Source organism: Panthera uncia, chromosome C2 (assembly GCF_023721935.1).
Source record: "Panthera uncia isolate 11264 chromosome C2, Puncia_PCG_1.0, whole genome shotgun sequence".
Classification (NCBI taxonomy): domain Eukaryota; kingdom Metazoa; phylum Chordata; class Mammalia; order Carnivora; family Felidae; genus Panthera; species Panthera uncia.
The window spans coordinates 6,954,256-6,970,715 of record NC_064810.1 but is presented as its reverse complement, the minus strand read 5'-3'; the positions used below and the strand labels follow the sequence as shown (position 1 = coordinate 6,970,715).

At 48.7% G+C, this 16,460-nt stretch overlaps 1 protein-coding gene and 1 long non-coding RNA gene across 9 annotated transcripts in view; one reads left to right on the top strand and one right to left on the bottom strand.

Annotated features, from left to right (window-relative positions):
• Window positions 1–16,460, top strand: part of KCNJ15 (potassium inwardly rectifying channel subfamily J member 15) — a 77,261-nt gene that overhangs the window by 24,496 nt on the left and 36,305 nt on the right. For 4 of the 8 annotated variants that reach the window (XM_049629243.1, XM_049629245.1, XM_049629244.1 and 1 more), the window contains exon 2: window positions 8,725–8,917. The exons of 3 other annotated variants lie outside the window; for them this stretch is intronic. The gene's annotated coding sequence lies outside the window, so the exon portion shown is untranslated. Of the gene's footprint in view, window positions 1–8,672; window positions 8,918–16,460 lie in introns of all 8 variants that reach the window. One more of the 8 variants, XM_049629246.1, reaches the window with a different exon arrangement.
• On the bottom strand, window positions 9,870–10,555 carry LOC125921693 (uncharacterized). The gene is made up of 2 exons (XR_007457459.1): window positions 10,227–10,555; window positions 9,870–10,118 (listed from the first exon to the last, which is right to left on the bottom strand). It is a non-coding gene; the product is annotated as an uncharacterized LOC125921693 (long non-coding RNA).

The window sequence follows — 16,460 nt, the reverse complement described above, 5'->3', positions numbered from 1 at the left end:
GCTGGTATTTTAAGAGTGCCTGGTACCCTCTTTCTGCACTCCTGCTCCATCTTCGGTGTGAAGTCCTTTAGGGTTTGTGACAACTCGGCTGGGATCTTTCACTTTGCACAATTTAAGCCAAATTGCATCACTCAGTTTTTCCACAATAACTAGAATATTTGGCCACAGGCACAATCCCGCAATGGGAAAGATCCAAAAGCAAAAACCCCAGTTGTTTACCCAATTTTGCTAATAGCAAATGTCTGAAATGAGTCCTAGGTGCATTTACGTCCTGTAGAAATAGGGGTACTGATGGAGAATCGGGATGTTTTATGACATTCTTCCTTGTGGCTATCAGAGATAGGAGCTATATGGGCTCATAGGGAAGTGATTCAGGATGCTACAAAAGAAAGAGTTACAGCCTAATCATTTCAATAACTGGTAAATCAAAATAAAAAGAGCCGGAAAACATGCAATGCGCACCCAGTGGGCTGTGCCAGAGGCCAGGGGCTGAACTTGGGAGAAGTGGACAAGAGGCTCTGTGTATGTTCAGGAACCAAAACCTCAGGGCAACAAGTGTCAGAACAAGCGAGGCCTGTAGGGAGGGAGGGGACCGTTTGATGCGATGTGCTGATGAAGGATAGTGTCCACGTCACCAGATGGGATCACACACCTTGCTTGCCCTTTGATATTTCCAGCCTAAAAAGAAAGATGCCCCGTTGACTTGGTGATTCATTTTATTTTATTTTATTTTAGAGCATAAGTATGCAAGGAGGGGAGAGAGTCAGAGGCAGAGAGAGAGAGAGAAGAGAGAGAGAGAAGGAAGGAGAAAAAGGGAGAGAGAGTCCCAAGCAGGCATAACGCTCAGCATAGAGCCCAATGTGGGACTCAGTCCCGCAACCCTGGGATCATGACCTGAGCCAAAATGAAGAGTTGGACGCTCCACTGACTGAACCACCCGGGCACTCCGACTTGGTGACTTTTTATCACTCTCCAAGGAGCAAGCACTAAAATATTCACTGCTTTTGTCTTCCCCAAGTGATCATTGAAATTATTCAGGGTGATAATACCATTTTCTGTACGACTCCATTTTAAATAGTCTAAATGTAAATCTTGGATTCTCCAACACAGACTCAGTCTACTGGGTGCAAAATACTGCATTTGCCCATCTGGTAGAGATAGGGTCCGTGGCCACCGATAGTTCACTGTCTGGCCCAGCCTATTACCTATACAGTTGGTTCAAGGTTAAACAGTAAGATGGCAACAGAAGATGTGAGTCGATTCCTGTAACACGTTGCCGGATCAGCGATATGGCCGGGCTCTGAAAGGAAGGTGGCATCCCACTGGTTGCGATGACCTGGAAATGAGAACTCTACCCTGTGGATGTTGCTTTCCTGCTTCCCAGCCCACACTGTCAACACTGAAAAGCAGACACTACCGTCTACCTTTCATTGATGGGACTCGCCACCATTCACCTAGCAAGAGTGGATGTCAGGTGAACCGGAAACAAATTGTGCGTATTTAACATGAGATATAAGGTGGCACCAACACTAGCTAAAGCAACGAAGTCCGACTTGAAAAAGGCAAGGGGAAACTGGATCACCATTGGGCTCACGTCAGTGGTGCTTCGTACGTCACCGACACCCGAGCCGTGCTGCAGGTGGGGACCTGGAATCAACAACTAGCTCCAGCAGAGGTTTAAAGGAAGGTGTCCACCCCCCATGAAGAGTGGTGATCATTTCCTGTGTCTAACTTTTTAAGCCTACATTTTCCCACTTGACAACATTGTATCATACAAATGCCCTAGCAAAGGTCTGTTTGGCGCTAAAAAATTAGGATAGCCTGCCTATGCTAACACTTTTATTTCCAAATTAAGTTTTGAAAATTTAGTACTAGTCCAGGGGCTGTGTCCTACGGGATGGTTTAAAAACCAATAGATGAAATCAAGTTCAAGAACAGATGACCTTGTAAGTAATTCAGTGAGGGCCGTTCACCCGTTCTGTGCAAGAGATCATCCTTCACAGTGTTCAGGTGTAACTGGCCTTGTGACAAAAGTTGGGCGAGCTTACCTGCGAGGCCAGCTTTTCTATTAGGTTTATAGAAATACCGTTACTTCACCTTACCTACTCTTTCAGTTGGTAGCCCCTAGGCCTTGAGTAGTTGGCTTGTTTAGCTCCTTTTCAGAATTTGCTGCTGTTGATAATTTCGAAAATTCTCTCAGGTCCTTCATGGAACACAAAACAGCCACACTCCTCACCCTAAATGATGCCCTCAAACTTGGCGTGTTGGATCATGATTGTTTTCAACAGAAGAGGCCCAAACATGTATTTATCTGTTTCCCCATCGGTCTCAACCTCAATCAAGAAAAAAAAAAAAATGGAGTGGCTTGTGAGTTCTGGGTTGAGGCAAGCTGGCGGCAAGAAGTTAATGCAACAGGGATCTTGTTTGGACCATACGCCATGTTATGGGAAGGAGGAGCAAAGAGAGAGAGAACGCTAGAACTGGTCACAATCCTTGAAAGGCAACACGATACTGTTCTGAGAGACCCCTGTGGTCTACAGAGATGTTGAACGTATTGTCAACGATCAGTCACTGAAACTCCAAAAGCGAAGGGCGAGCTCTGGGGATGTGGGCTGGTGCCTGCTTCCACATTGAGTTCGATGCCTGGGGACGCCATTTTGTTTCTAGCCTGATCTGGTGTAGTATCCACCGGGAGAGCCTCCTCCGAAGGCTGAGCCTTTGGAGAAATTAGTCTTATTGTTCTATTAACACTTTATCAGCTTCAAGCTCCAAGCCCATCCGGCAAATCTGGAGAGAGAATGAGTCCAATAGCGTGTCCTCGTGTCCTGACAGCCTCACACTGAGACCCACAGCTCTTTTTACACCAATTCGAGCTTTGACATGGGTTTCTGCCATTCGAATAAATTATATGGGTACAAACGTGTAAAAGTAGGGACTAACATAGTACAGCTCAGGGTATGAGAAGCTACAATGGGATGCTGGTGTAGATCCTGGGTTTCAAGCTCTGCGGACGCTGTGAAGGAAACTCTCCGGTCTTTGGAGTCTAACTCAAAATATCAAGAAACTGGACAGAATGACCTGTAGGCTCCCTCGAGCTATGACTAAGCCTTGCTGATTCTTCTCCTTGCTTCCTTTCTGGGACGTAACCATCAGTAAGTGATTCCCTCTCCCTCAGAGCCACTCCAGGGAGAGGTGTCTGGTGGGAGAGGCAGGATGGCAAAAGTGGGAGATGAGGTGTTTACATGAACGGGATGGCTTGGAGAGCTGGCGAGATGCCCTGATAAAATGGCGTTCTTGGGGGTTTGGGGCAAGCTCACTTCTGCTTGGTGACTGGAATGTCTAAATGAAAGGCAGAAATGATAGAGAACAAATATGAGCTTTGATCTCTTCGTTACAAAGTTAATATTCATAAAGTGTAAACATTAATAAATAAAAATGTGGTCTTTATTTTTTTTTTTTAAGTTTATTTATTTTGAGAGAGGGGAAGTGGGGGAAGGACAGAGAGGGAGAGAATCCCAAGCAGGCTCTGCGCGGTCAGCACAGAGCCCAATGTGGGGCTCAAACTCATGAATTGCGAGATCATGACCTGAGCTGAAGTCAGATGCTTAACCAATGGAGCCACCCAGGCGCCCCAGCCTCTATGTTCTTCTGGTGTTACTAAGAGAAGGGCACCTTTCAGGCTCTTGAAGTTCATGCTAAGGCCAGTGTGACCTATATACTTTCATACTTAATGAAATACCCTTAATGGTTCTATAGCTGGATCCATTTTTGTTGTTGTGATTCTTGCCATGGAAACAAGATCCCGTAAGGCTCAGGTTAGAGCCACCTTGGCGAGTTGTCCCACAGGTGAGATCGCTTGGCTCTTCCCATGTTCACCATCATTCGTTCTATTTATTTTTTCTATAATGCCTACAGCCCTTCAGTATCCCTGCCTATGAAAAACTTACCAGTTGAACTCGATCGTCCCCTCCTCTGGAAGCCTACCTTCAAACTCCCAGGGCACAGTCCATTGCCCTTCCTATGGGCTTCTAGAATATTTTGGTCATGTAGCATTTATCACCCAGTTTATACTCAGCTATTTCCCGATCTTGCACTTTCCTCCAGGCCTGGGACCGTGGGGTCGTTGTCACCCAGCAAAGAGAAGACACCCAGTTCAGTTATTAATCAAGTTAAATTGACACGGCCTTAATAGCAAAGTGTTCCATTGGTGCTAGGCCCTGCTGGGATCTGCCTGGCACTTTGAGGAACTGACCATGTGCGTCTGAAGGGAAGTTCCAAATTTTAGTGCTGACATCCCCAATTTTATTTTGATTGGGAAATTGATGTAGCAGAGGAGGGGGGTGGCGGATGCTGAGGGGGTGAGGGTTCACCGTAAGGCGGGGGCCTGTACCAGTGGAAGGGATCACTTCCAGCATTCACAGGATGAGCCCATGCCCCTGGTGGCCTGCCCAGATCCCCTCGGACCTCCTTCCCTGCTTCTCGGTGTGAATATTTCTTCCCCGTCCACCACCTCCTTAAGGCCACCCTTGGCCACTTCCTGGCAGAGGCAGAAAGCCAGAGCACCGGGGAGGTTGGATGTCCCATCAGCCCTTCTCTTAGTAATAGTGGCCGGGGCAAGAGCAGGAAAGTCCAGATCCCTTCTCTACGATGCTGCTTTCACTCCAGAACCCTCTCCAGATTCGGGCCTGAGCCTAAAATTGTCCCTTCCTTAACTTCATCCCTCCCCTGCCTGCCTCCCTTTCTCTCCGTCAGAGCGATTCCAGGAGCACTTGAATCAATCTCAAGTGCATCCTTGTCGCAACACCTGCTTCTAGAAAGCCACTCCCAGACGAGTTCAGCTCTGTGACTTCCTGGGGCAAGCCTCAGGAAGGCTTTGACCAGGTCAAAGGCAAGCAGCGCCCCAGCTCTGGTCTGCAGAGTCTTGTGAGGATTGAAACGGACATTCTTCATTCCCCACGGCTCACCTACATTCGGGGGAAGGAGGAGTGTTCTACAGGCCTCCGGGACAGGAGCTGTGGGAGCAAATGAGGCACCCGGCCACATCCTGCTGAGCCTGTGCAGGGACTTGGAGCGGTGGGGTCATAGGCAGCTTCCAGGAAGTTTTAACATAACACTGACATAACACTCCATCAACAGTCCCATATCTGAAGCAACTTAAATAGATCTGCTCAAAGGTAAAAATGTACTTTTTTCCTCTTAAAACACTTAAGGTGTTTGAGAGAATGAAGGTTTTTTTATGTCTCCATTCAAGCCAAGATGAGAATTGGAAGCACGACAGCATTTTCTTTTTTTGGAAATTATTCTTGGGAAATGGCTCTCCTGAAAGACCTAGGTCCTGTGATCTTTTCTGTCCAGTTTTAAGACATCATTTTAGAACTTTGCATAAAAATGCAGACTTTAGATGTGTACTCTATTCAAATTTGACACATGTAAGAGTCTTGCTTTCAATTAATCAGGAAGGAAGGAAGGAAGGAAGGAAGGAGGGAGGGAGGGAGGGAAGGAGGGAAGGAAGGAGGGAAGGAAGGAAGGAAGGAAGGAAGGAAGGAAGGAAAGAAGGGAGAAAGAAAGATTTACTGAATACTCATTCATGTTTATTTTTTAATTTAAGCTAATAGACTAATAACATTAACCCTCTTCAATTACAAGATGATATGCTATGTGTTTTGAAGAAATCTGATTGTAGATTCCAGATCCTCCTCTTTAGAAGTGGCTTGTAAAGCAGATTTCATTCACTGGATAGGAGAGAGATTGGGTGACACAAAATGTTTTCAGTCAAGATTAATAATTTACCCTGGTTTCCTCACTTAGCATCCGAAATAATTAGCTCATTCGGTTATTAAAACATGCTAAGGAAAGTCTGTCCCCGTGGGACCGAAATCTCATATAGATACTTTTCTAGAACTTTCCTACTCACCTCTCCACACTTGGCCTTGCATTTTTAATGCCTCGCCACCTTTTGTTTACCTACAACCTCAGCACCTAATTGTCTTAACCTCTAAAGTATCTCATGTATTCACACTATTTCGAGCTCATTCTCTTCTTTCATCACGTTTAAGAGTGTGTGATGAGTGAACATGGGCTCTACTTTGTATGGCCCTGCAAGAACGAAAGCCAGAATACTAGACCGTGATTATCATTCATGTAGTGTATGACTACATATTCATGTAGTATATTCAAAGGAATCGACACATGCATATGTATGCCCACAATAGACTAATTTGAGAAAAATGTAGCCTAATGAAAAATGCATGGGCTGAGAGAGAGAACTGTTTTGAGCCTCACCCCTGACCCCCTTCCAGCTCTATGATTCTGAGCAAATCACTTAACCTCTCTGGCTCCCTCGCCCTTCAATGTAGCTAATCGTGCCCTTTTAGCCTGAGTATCAAATTGATAACATCCCTGAAAGAACCTGAGAATAAGTTGAGAATGAGTATTCAAATGTTAGTTTATTAATTAAAGCGGAGACTGGAAATATTCATCAAAAGTAAGAAAATAAGAATTAAATTTCAATTGTAACAAACTGTAGTGTCCGTTTACAAATCTACGTGACAATTGATTATTTTAGGGACTCCGATGTGCCAGGGGCACCCAGTGAACAAGGCTGGTGCGGTTGAGTCTAAATGAAACCAGCGAGAAACGATAAAGAACCAGCACAATTCAGGCAGTGCTCAGGGACATGCAGAGTAAAAGGGAGAACTAGGAAGCCAGTTGGGTTGGGGTCCCATGAGATGAGGGGCCCAGCCCCCCTGAGCAGGTGCCAGTGGGCTGAGTCCTCAATGGGGTCAATTGGGTAAATGCAGATCTGATGGAGAACCTTCCGGGCTGGTAGGACAGCCTGTGCCAATCACCTGAGGTAGGATATAGACAGACCTTGAAGTTGGGTTTCCCCTTTCTTGTTATTCTCCACCTCTGTGTTTACCTGTTTTATTTCTTTTTTAATTTTTTAATGTTTATTTGAGACAGAGAGAGAGAGCATGAGCGGGGAGGGGCAGAGAGAGAGAGAGAGACACAGAATCGGAAGCAGGCTCCAGGCTCTGAGCTGTCAGCACAGAGCCCGACGCGGGGCTCGAACCCATGAACCGTGAGATCATGACCCGAGCTGAAGTCGGATGTTCAACTGACTGAGCCACCCAGGTGCCCCTACCTATTTTATATGGGGCTTCCTTACGAGCCTCCTATGATGTCCGTCCGATTCTACGATCTGGAGTAAGATCACCAGCTGGAAGGTGTCTGCACCTTCCGTGTCGTCTTCATCCTCTCAAGCCCTGAGCCCCCCGGGGAGCCCAGCATCTTCCCAGAGGGGCCACCGTACTCTCGCGGGCAGAAGAGGAAGCCCTTGCTTCCCGGGAAAGAGAAGGGCAAAAGGGAAGGGTGCACTGTTCCCCCTGGGGAACCGGAAAAAAGGGAATGATTGACGCCAGTCCTTGGAGTCAAGGGAGGGGGTGGGACAAAATAGGGACTTTCAGACATCCCCCCTTAAAAAGGAGAATAACCCCTCACCCCTTCCTGCCCCCATTGAGTTCCGGCCGCCTGAAAAGCCACAGCGGCGCCCAGCGTGGAGCCGAGGGGATAATGCACAGCAGCGCGGACCCCAAAAATCAGGGGAGGGGATGTATCATTTGCTTCCAACAAATCATTCAGCATAAAGCAGCCGCAGAGCCCTGAGCCCTCCGAGGTGCCTGCACAGGGTGGGTGTGAGGGTGCCGTCGTCACCTTTGTGACAGACGGCCTTCGCTTCCCTTGGCCTTGCCTTTGGGCCCATGCAGGAGGTCTCACTGGGGCAGGCGCCTGTGGGAAAGTCATCGCCTCGGAGTTTGCTGGGGCCCCTGTGCACTCTGGCCACGGGGAGCCTGGAGACCCGCACAGGCCTTGGACGGGCCTCCCTTGGATGGGCCATGGCCGCAAGAAATGGCTTGGTGGAGGGAGGACTTACCACTGTGCCCCAGAAACAAACTCTGCCTCCATTTCCAGAGACTGAGGCTTCCCCCTTAGCCTTCTGCTTCGAGGACGGAAGTCATAAGGGCACCAGACTCTGCACACAAATGCTGGAAACCAGATTCCAACAGGGAACCTCAACCCCAGCTTCCGCGATCCAGAAGAACCTGATTTTACCCATATCCGTCCAACGTCTTTATGCTTCCTGATCAGAGAACACAGAGGCTGTAGGAAAAATCAACATGGCCGTAAGGGGATCGAGCGGAAAGCACACAGTTTTTCTCGGTGATATTTTGCTTTTATGTATATAGTCACCATGTGAGTCATCGGTACAGGTTCCCTCTGCTTTTCCCAAGAGGCAGGAGTTTCTGTTAACATTCAGCTGCCGTGGGGACAGGGTGAGGAGGAGGGGACAGGAGGTATAGGGGAGCTGGCTAGAAGAGAGCGTCTGGTTATTTATTTATGGTTTATTCAGGCAAAAGGGCCTAAAAACAGGCTTTGAGAGGCCCGAGTGTCCTCAACGGCTAAATGGCCCTTTTCTTGAAAAGGACATCAGCTTTCTCTCCTACAGGTGTTCAGGGACCTCAGGGCTGGTGTCCACTAGAATGTTTTGCTGGTCTGTAGGTTTCCTTAAGGCACACTGCTGACATCATGGAGCCCTCTCTCCCTCTCCCTCTCTCTCTCTCCCTCTCTCTCCCTCCCCCCCCCCCCCCCCCCCCCCGCCCTCCTCCCTCCAGGTCCCTCCTCCCTCCGCTCAATCTCTCCCAATCTCTTTCCTCCTCTCTTCAGTTCCTTCAGGTAAATCCTCCTGAAACTTGTACCAACTAGTTTTTGACTGACAGCGAGCAGCGAGAGACTTTTCTTCACTCTGAGAGAACCAACCCAAACACCGATCTTTCCCAAGGCGACCTGTATCACCAGGACCATTTCTTTGCCAGGTCACCGCCTGCCTTCTAGCCAGGAGCCCGGTGCATCCCCGCAGGTAAGAGGTACGCGCCTCGGTCAATGCCGGAGCCCTCAGCCGGCTGCAGGGTTTTCTGGAAAACTTTACTCCAAGGCAATGAAGGGGGTTGGTGAGTCTCTTAAAACTCACTTAAATCATTCAAAACTTCCTAGCTTATCTGGGGGAGATTTACAAGTGCCGTTTGCATGTGGAAAGCGGGTTTTTACTTAATGATGGGGCAAAAAGGAAAAAAAAAAGCGCTTTATTCCTGCCTGGGAAACCATATCCAGATGTGGTCTTGTTTGCTGTGGGTGTAAGTGATCTAGGTGGAGGGACGGAATGACTCCGGCTTCTCCTTGCTAGTGTTTTCTCTCACGGTGTCTGTCGGAGCGGGTTTGGTACTGATTTGCAGGGATGAGATAGTTCTTGGGTGGCTCTCTGGCCGTGAGCTTCCTTTGTCCGGGGAGAAGTCAGGGTGGGCTGCCGTAAGGCGAAACCTCACCGGAATGGTTTAAAATCTGTTACCTATCCTCACGAGAGAGAGAGAGAGAGAGAGAGGGAGAGAGAGGGAGAAAGTTACGTAAGTTTTCCACGGTAGGTAAACAATTCTGGCTTCGGAAACATTAGGAACCCTGTTCACAGCCCGGCAGGGGAAGGCGTCTGCCTTAGAACCCGTGTGTGATTTCCTGTGAGTTCACGCTGCTCTCAGCTGAGCAATGTCACTCGGCGTGAAATTTCCACCCGGCTCCCGTGAAACCGGTGTTGTATCTCCTGCCTGTACTTCCGTGTTGGGTCGCCTGGAGGATATGAGAACCTGCCGTCCGAGGAGGTGTTTCTTGACCTCCCAGCTTCTCTGTGTCGCGGGTCGGGAAACTGACCCCACAACGCGATGTTCAACCGGACAGAATTCAAGACCCGAACTGTGTGCCCCGCTCGGTTCACACGTGCGCGGGTTTATTTCTTCCGAGCGGAAAATAGTTTAATCTTTGTTTTGTTTCTTGTGTGTGTGTGTGTGTGTGTGTGTGTGTTTACCTAAAGGAAGCGTTTTGAAAAAAAAAGAAACTGACAAAGGATTGGTCAAGTCCTTTCTTTGAAACCTCAGAACCCCACTCACACTCACGCACAGTCGACTGCCAACCCCGATCTTACCCTATTGGGTCCTGTCTTTGTAAATGTTTACACAACTGTGTAACGAGCAGCCGTAGCCTGAGGTGACGGATTCTCTCGATTTAAACTTGTCCTAAGGATCCAAAGGAGAGAGTCACATGCAGCCACCACTCGTGTTCAATTCAAACACCAGCCGCTGGTGGAAAGTATCAGGACGCTGGCCATGCAAGTCAGCACTTACCTCATGCAGGGCTCCCTCCTCCGCTCTTCCTTCCTGGGGGGTTTGTTGGTTTGTTTTTGTTTTTGTTTTGAGCAGTTTTCCTTCTTTTCTAGCTGCAAATGTAATCAATGAGCATGCCGGGAGCCACCCAGAGGTAACATGGCAAGTGTCCCCTAAAGGTTGCAAATTAGAAGACTTTAACCAGACCGGGGTCATCCGTATCCCAGAAATGCCAATCCAATAACGGAGCTGAAGGGTCTTCACCGAGTTAAATAAACACATAAATCGTTGGGGGTTTGCAGGAACAGACTAGGTTGAATGTTGTGATTCTGGAAGCTTAAGGAAAACACATTTTTTTTTTTAATTTTTTTTTTCAACTTTTTTTTATTTTATTTTATTTTTTTTATTTTGGGGACAGAGAGAGACAGAGCATGAATGGGGGAGGGGCAGAGAGAGAGGGAGACACAGAATCGGAAACCGGCTCCAGGCTCCGAGCCATCAGCCCAGAGCCTGACTCGGGGCTCGAACTCACGGACTGCGAGATCGTGACCTGGCTGAAGTCGGACGCCCAACCGACTGCGCCTCCCAGGCGCCCCGGAAAACACATTTTTAAAAAGCCCTCCCACCCTCTTACCACTCCTTCCTCCACCAGCAGTTGTGGTCATTTTACGGAAAGTGCTGTTTCCCCGATTTCCTCTCATCACACTTCAAGCCAGTGCAGACGGCCCGTGTTTGCAGGGAAGGAGAGCGAGACCCCAGGCTTCCCACGCCAGCGGCCGTGAGAGCCAGTAAAATCGGGTCTGCGGGTTTCTTCACACAGGGCTCAGCACACCCCGGCTCTGCCCTGGCGTGCAGGAGATCTCCAAAGGGCTGCGCTTTCTTGTTTCGGTGTGTGCGTGTGTGCGCGCATGTGTGTGTAATTATATACCTGAAAGACAGCAACACGCTCAGCACAAGAAAACCCACCCATGTGGGGCAGCGACTGCACAGAGGCAAACCTTTTCAGACCTAATCGGTGAACATCAGACACTTGAAATTGCCTTTCCTGCCGCACCCCCTCCCCGGATAGAGGCACGGAGTCATCCGCTGACTTTCTCGCATGCCTCACGTCAGAGTCCTGAGCTGCTTGTGGACTGTATTTGCCTGCTGGCCGCATCAGAACCTTAGAAGCGACACAAGCAGTCCACAGACAGAGCCGTAAGCATGAGAGGGCACAGACGACTATCCCCTGTTCAAGGCATATAAACTTCCCTAATCATTTCTTGCAGTCTTTAATATATAGGTGATTCAGCTACTGTCTTTTTGCAAGTTTTTTTTTTAATTTTTTTAATGTTACTTTAGAGAGAGAGAGAGAGAGCGTGCAAGCAGGAGAGGGGCAGAGAGAGAGAGGGAGACACAGACTCTGAAGCAGGCTCCAGGCCCCGAGCTGTCAGCACAGAGCCCGAGGCAGGGCTCGAACTCACGGACTGTGAGATCATGACCTGAGCCGAAGTCGGACGCTCAGCCGACTGAGCCACCCACGCGCCCCTCCCCACTCCCCCTGCCCGCGGAAATTTTATTAAGCACCGCACACTGGACAAAATCGGGTATCTCCAAATGTGTTTGAATTCGCCCTTCAAGTCAAAGTAGCTCGACTTCAAAAATAATTAGGAAGCTATGGCGAGAGTTAACGTTAGTTTGGATGCTTGCAAAGAAGAAGGTGTTGCGTATTCATGGACAGATGCGAGGGGCATATCAGACTGAGGTTATTATCCATCCTTCGGTTTCCTCTGCCCTTCGCCTCCGTGTCATGGATCCACCTTGGCCGTGGGGCTGTGGGGGCAGCTGGAGAGTGGGGTGCGGCCGCCCTGGGTGGTGGGATAGCCTTGCTCTGTGCCCCTCAAGGATGCAGTGCCCGGGAAGCAGACAGCTCTGACCCAGCACGCCTGGCCCTCTGCTGCCGTTCAGGTAGCTTTCCCCCGTCGCTCCTTTTACAGGCAGGTGAAGGGAACCGTGTGGCCAGAAGTGAGCAGTTCTAGAAATGCCAAGCCTTCCCTCAACTAAAGGACAAGAGGACATCCTGCTTCCCCACCTTGACAGGGAGGGTTGAGGGCAGAGAAGGAAGGAAATAATTTATAATCTAAAAAATATGTTCTGGGGGAAAAAAAAGTTTTATCTTGTAAGTGTTACTTTGTTGAGATGAAAGGGGGGGAAATGAGCAAAATCCACATTCCTGCGTAAAACAAGGCAAGAAACTGGAATCTGACGAATGTCACAAAATGTTCTGTGGGTTTAATGCAGACAGTGGTGAGGGCTTCTCCACTCAGCAGGGTGCAGCTGGAGTCCACGTGGAAATGCTGACCATATTCCCAGGGCATTTTAGCCCAAAATGCCTCTCCTAAAGAAAGGTCATCAGAGCTCGTGAGGGGTCTGTGTACCTGTGTTCCCTTCAGTGGGCAGGATGCCTTAACAGGTGGAAAGATCGATAAACCCATAGCACCATCCAATTTGACTCTAGAAGGTCACATACAGCCTGATTCCAGAATACAGTCTGTGGTTCTAGACCTAAAATTCTAGAGCGCAAAATGCCAGGTGTTTTAGTCATGATATGGTCATGAACCAGGGATGCCTGATCATGCTCACAGCATCAGACGGGCGGGACACGAGAAGGACAAGGTGTTGATATTTGATACAAAAACACACATGTCCGCAGGAAGCAATTGGCAATTATAGTGGAAAAGCACGTCTGTGCTGCCTGGGGGCTGAGGCCAGGAGGAAATGTTGCAAAGATTTAGCAACAGTTTCGTTTCGTTCTTTCCCACCACTCCGGTGGCTCAAATTCAGAGCAATCTGGATACGTGTTGATCCACAGTAAAAGGAGAAGTAAGCAGTTCCTTGTGGGGCGGGGGCTGTGGCGCTGGCCAAGAGCCAGTGTGCCCGCCCTGGCCGCTGACCAACCCCCATCAACCCCCAGGGTCTGGGTTCTCAACCTGACCATGCCCCTGGGATCACAGATCAGCATGGGGCCGATGGGGGACACAGGGAACGCTTCTGAGTTGGGATCCAGTTCTCAGGCTGTTTGGAGGACCCAGGTAGTCAGATTTGGGTTTCAATCCACATTGTCTTTCAGCTGAAGTTGCTTCCTAGTGTCGGGCTGATGACTATGAAATTCTTGTGTGTTTTCTCGAGTACCGGCACCAGAGGCTCATCAAGGTCATATGGAGCTTGAAGAATGTTCAATGTCGGGGCCCTCTTTAAGGAAAAACGTGACTAGAAAACTAGGTACAAAGGTTCAGCACAAGTGAGGCATCTTGAAGCTAATGTCATTACCTTCAGGATAAATCCACCCTGTCATACATAATAAAGGCCTGATACTTAGTATCTCTGAGGGATCGGTTGCATTCGCTTATGTAAATTTTAACTGCTGGCTGCCCTCTAAGTAACTGGAAAAAGATAAGCGAAAATACCATCGTGCTTACGCATATCTAATGATCGGTGATGTATGGAAAATTGATCCGGGCGATCTGTAGAATGTTCCTCATGTCACTGGCGGGTTGCCGTGAAATGTAGATCCTTGTGCCATGGCCAAACCTTTAGGCCATAACTAGGCCCAAGGGCAAGCTGCTATCAAAATGCTGCTTTTCCTACAGCAGAGTGTGTGGGCGCTGAGATTCATGCTGTGCTCACGTCAAAACTCAAAGAATACCATGCTAGTCGTGAGCCTAGGACCTAGCATGATGTTAAAGGCATCAAGAGTGTGCCTGTCGGGGCGCCTGGGTGGCTCGGTCGGTTAAGCGTCTGACTCTTGATTTTGGCTCAGATCACGATCACACAGTTCGTGAGTTCAAGCCCCGCAGGGGGCTCTGTCCTGACAGCATGAGCCTGCTTGGGATGCTCTCTCTCTACTTCTCTCTCTCTACCGCAACCCCACTCGTGCTCTTGCTTTCCCTTTCTCTCTCTGTCTCTCTAAATAAATAAATAAATAAACTTAAAAAAAAAAAAAGGTGCTTCTCTTCAAACAGGCTGGGGGGTGTCCCTCCCGAAATGGCCATGAAATGTCTCCGTGTCCGGCAAGGGAAAGCCTCTTCCCTCGGTTTCTGTTAATGCTGTTCCCGGTTCTGCCAGAAGTGAACAGTGCCATTTCTCCGTATGAATGCTTGCAAAACCCATGCCTACCAGGCAGATAACGCTCCCACTCAGCGATGTTTGTGCCTGCAAATGTTGGCACATCCGTATCTTGCTCGATCCTACTCCGCCGTGCCAAAGAATACAAGATCAGCTCCCCAGTTCTGGCTTTCTCACTTCCTGAGGTGCCCTTTATTCCTCCCTTTGGAGAACACGTTGGAAAACTTTATCCTTTGTTTTGAAGCACCTCGACCTTTGACATCATCTGTACTCTTCCTAAAAACGCCCTCCCCACATACCCGCCAGGAACTGAAGGAAATGGACAAGCCTTGGAGCGCCTGGTTCCTTTGTCTAGAATTCTTTAAATGCTAAAGAATGAGGATCTGCCCTGTCTTCTTTGTATCTTCAAAAGTCCATGGAAGGGATCTTTATATAACAAACTGTGAGCGACATGATGCACAGACATATAAGTGAGGTCACAAACGCCACATGGGTGTGTATGCAGCCCAAACATTAATAATGAAACTGCAGGTGTAGAGAGAGTATTCCAATGCTGACAACATACAGTGGGGCTTTATTTTCGACATCTTGTCTTGTTTCATAAGTTTCAAATCCATCATTTCCACCCGAGGTCCATATTAAAGATGAAACATCCCCTCAAATTGCCCTCTAAACAGTGTCAAAAAAAAACCCCAAACAAGTGCCATCATAGGGATGTTGGTCTTAACAACAGTCTTTAACAAAGGAGTTGGGTGTTAGGTCGCATGATTCGATTCTTATCAATACGAATGCGGGGATGATCTGATCAAGAAATGCTCAGGGTTCTAGTTCCTGATACCACAACCCACCTGGCCCCTATGGGCAGAACTGGCTTCTCCCAGGCAGGCCAGAGCTGCAGCAGGAGGTAAGAGGGGGGGCAGCGAAGGTGCCACTCCAGGACCTCCATAACTCGATCTCCTGGGAACTGGGGGAGACCACCTAGTCGTTGGCCCTACACTTCCTGGCTCCGGCTTCTGGGGCAAGAGCGGTTCTCCCAGCCCAAAGGCAGGAGGGCGTATCCTGAACCTCAGTCAAGCTAGACAGTAAAGCATCGTCCGTCCTGGGAAGTTCTGTGGCAAGCAGAGTCCTGAAGAGGGTTCCACATAACTCTTGCCCTGCAAAAAGAAGGTTTACGCTTAGATAGGAAGCTACCGCGGTCTATAGGCCCCTTCTTGGAACTCCACAGTCATCGTCAGCATCCTAAAGCTCTGAGAAGTCCTGCGGCAGAGCCAGGCTTTAACTGGGAGTCGCGTGTTGTACGACCATGTTGGGCGACAGAACTGCCTCCCACCTCCCGCTTCCTTATAGCTATCGTTCGCTCCTCCAATGAATATGTCATCTGGCCGCACTGGGGCCACCTCTGCAGACTACTGTTGGCGTGGGGTGGCAAGGTGTCATTCGCTCCAAGAACATGTTACAGTGTTCGTGTTCTTCCTGGCTCTGAGTTATACCTTCGGGACCTGCGCTATCCCTACAGGTGACTGGCCGGCCTTTGGGACCGGGAACTGGCTACAGATAGTCAGCTCCTAAGAATGTGTTTACTTTTTGCCTCTTTGTTTCTTTATCTCTCTCTCTCTCTCTCTCTCTCTCTCCATCTTATTCCCTAAGGATTTAAGTGAGTTTCCAAAGACTTTCACAGCCCCTCACGTAAAATGTAACATGACATAAAAAGTAGATGCGAAGGGAAAATAGGAGTATGCCTCAAACAGGTAGTTAGAGTAAATCACTTGCTCACTTTATATGAGTTTTGACGGGCAGAGAGAGAGGAAGACAGAGGATCCCAAACTCACAAACCGTGAGATCATGACCGGAGCCGAAACCAAGAGTCAGATGCTCACCTGATCGACCTGATTTGGCCCCGAGTTTTATCTGCTTTTTGAAAACCGCAAACTAAACGTAGGCAGGCTCACAGTGGCAGAATCTCGTCTGGGGCCTCAGAATTAAATGTGTGTTTTATTTTATTTATTTTATTTTAATTTTTTTTAATGTTTATTTATTTCTGAGGCAGAGAGAGACAGAGCATGAGTGGGGGAGGGTCAGAGAGAGAGGGAGACACAGAATCAGAAGCAGGCTCCAGGCTCTGAGCTGGCAGCACATAGCCCGACGTGGGGC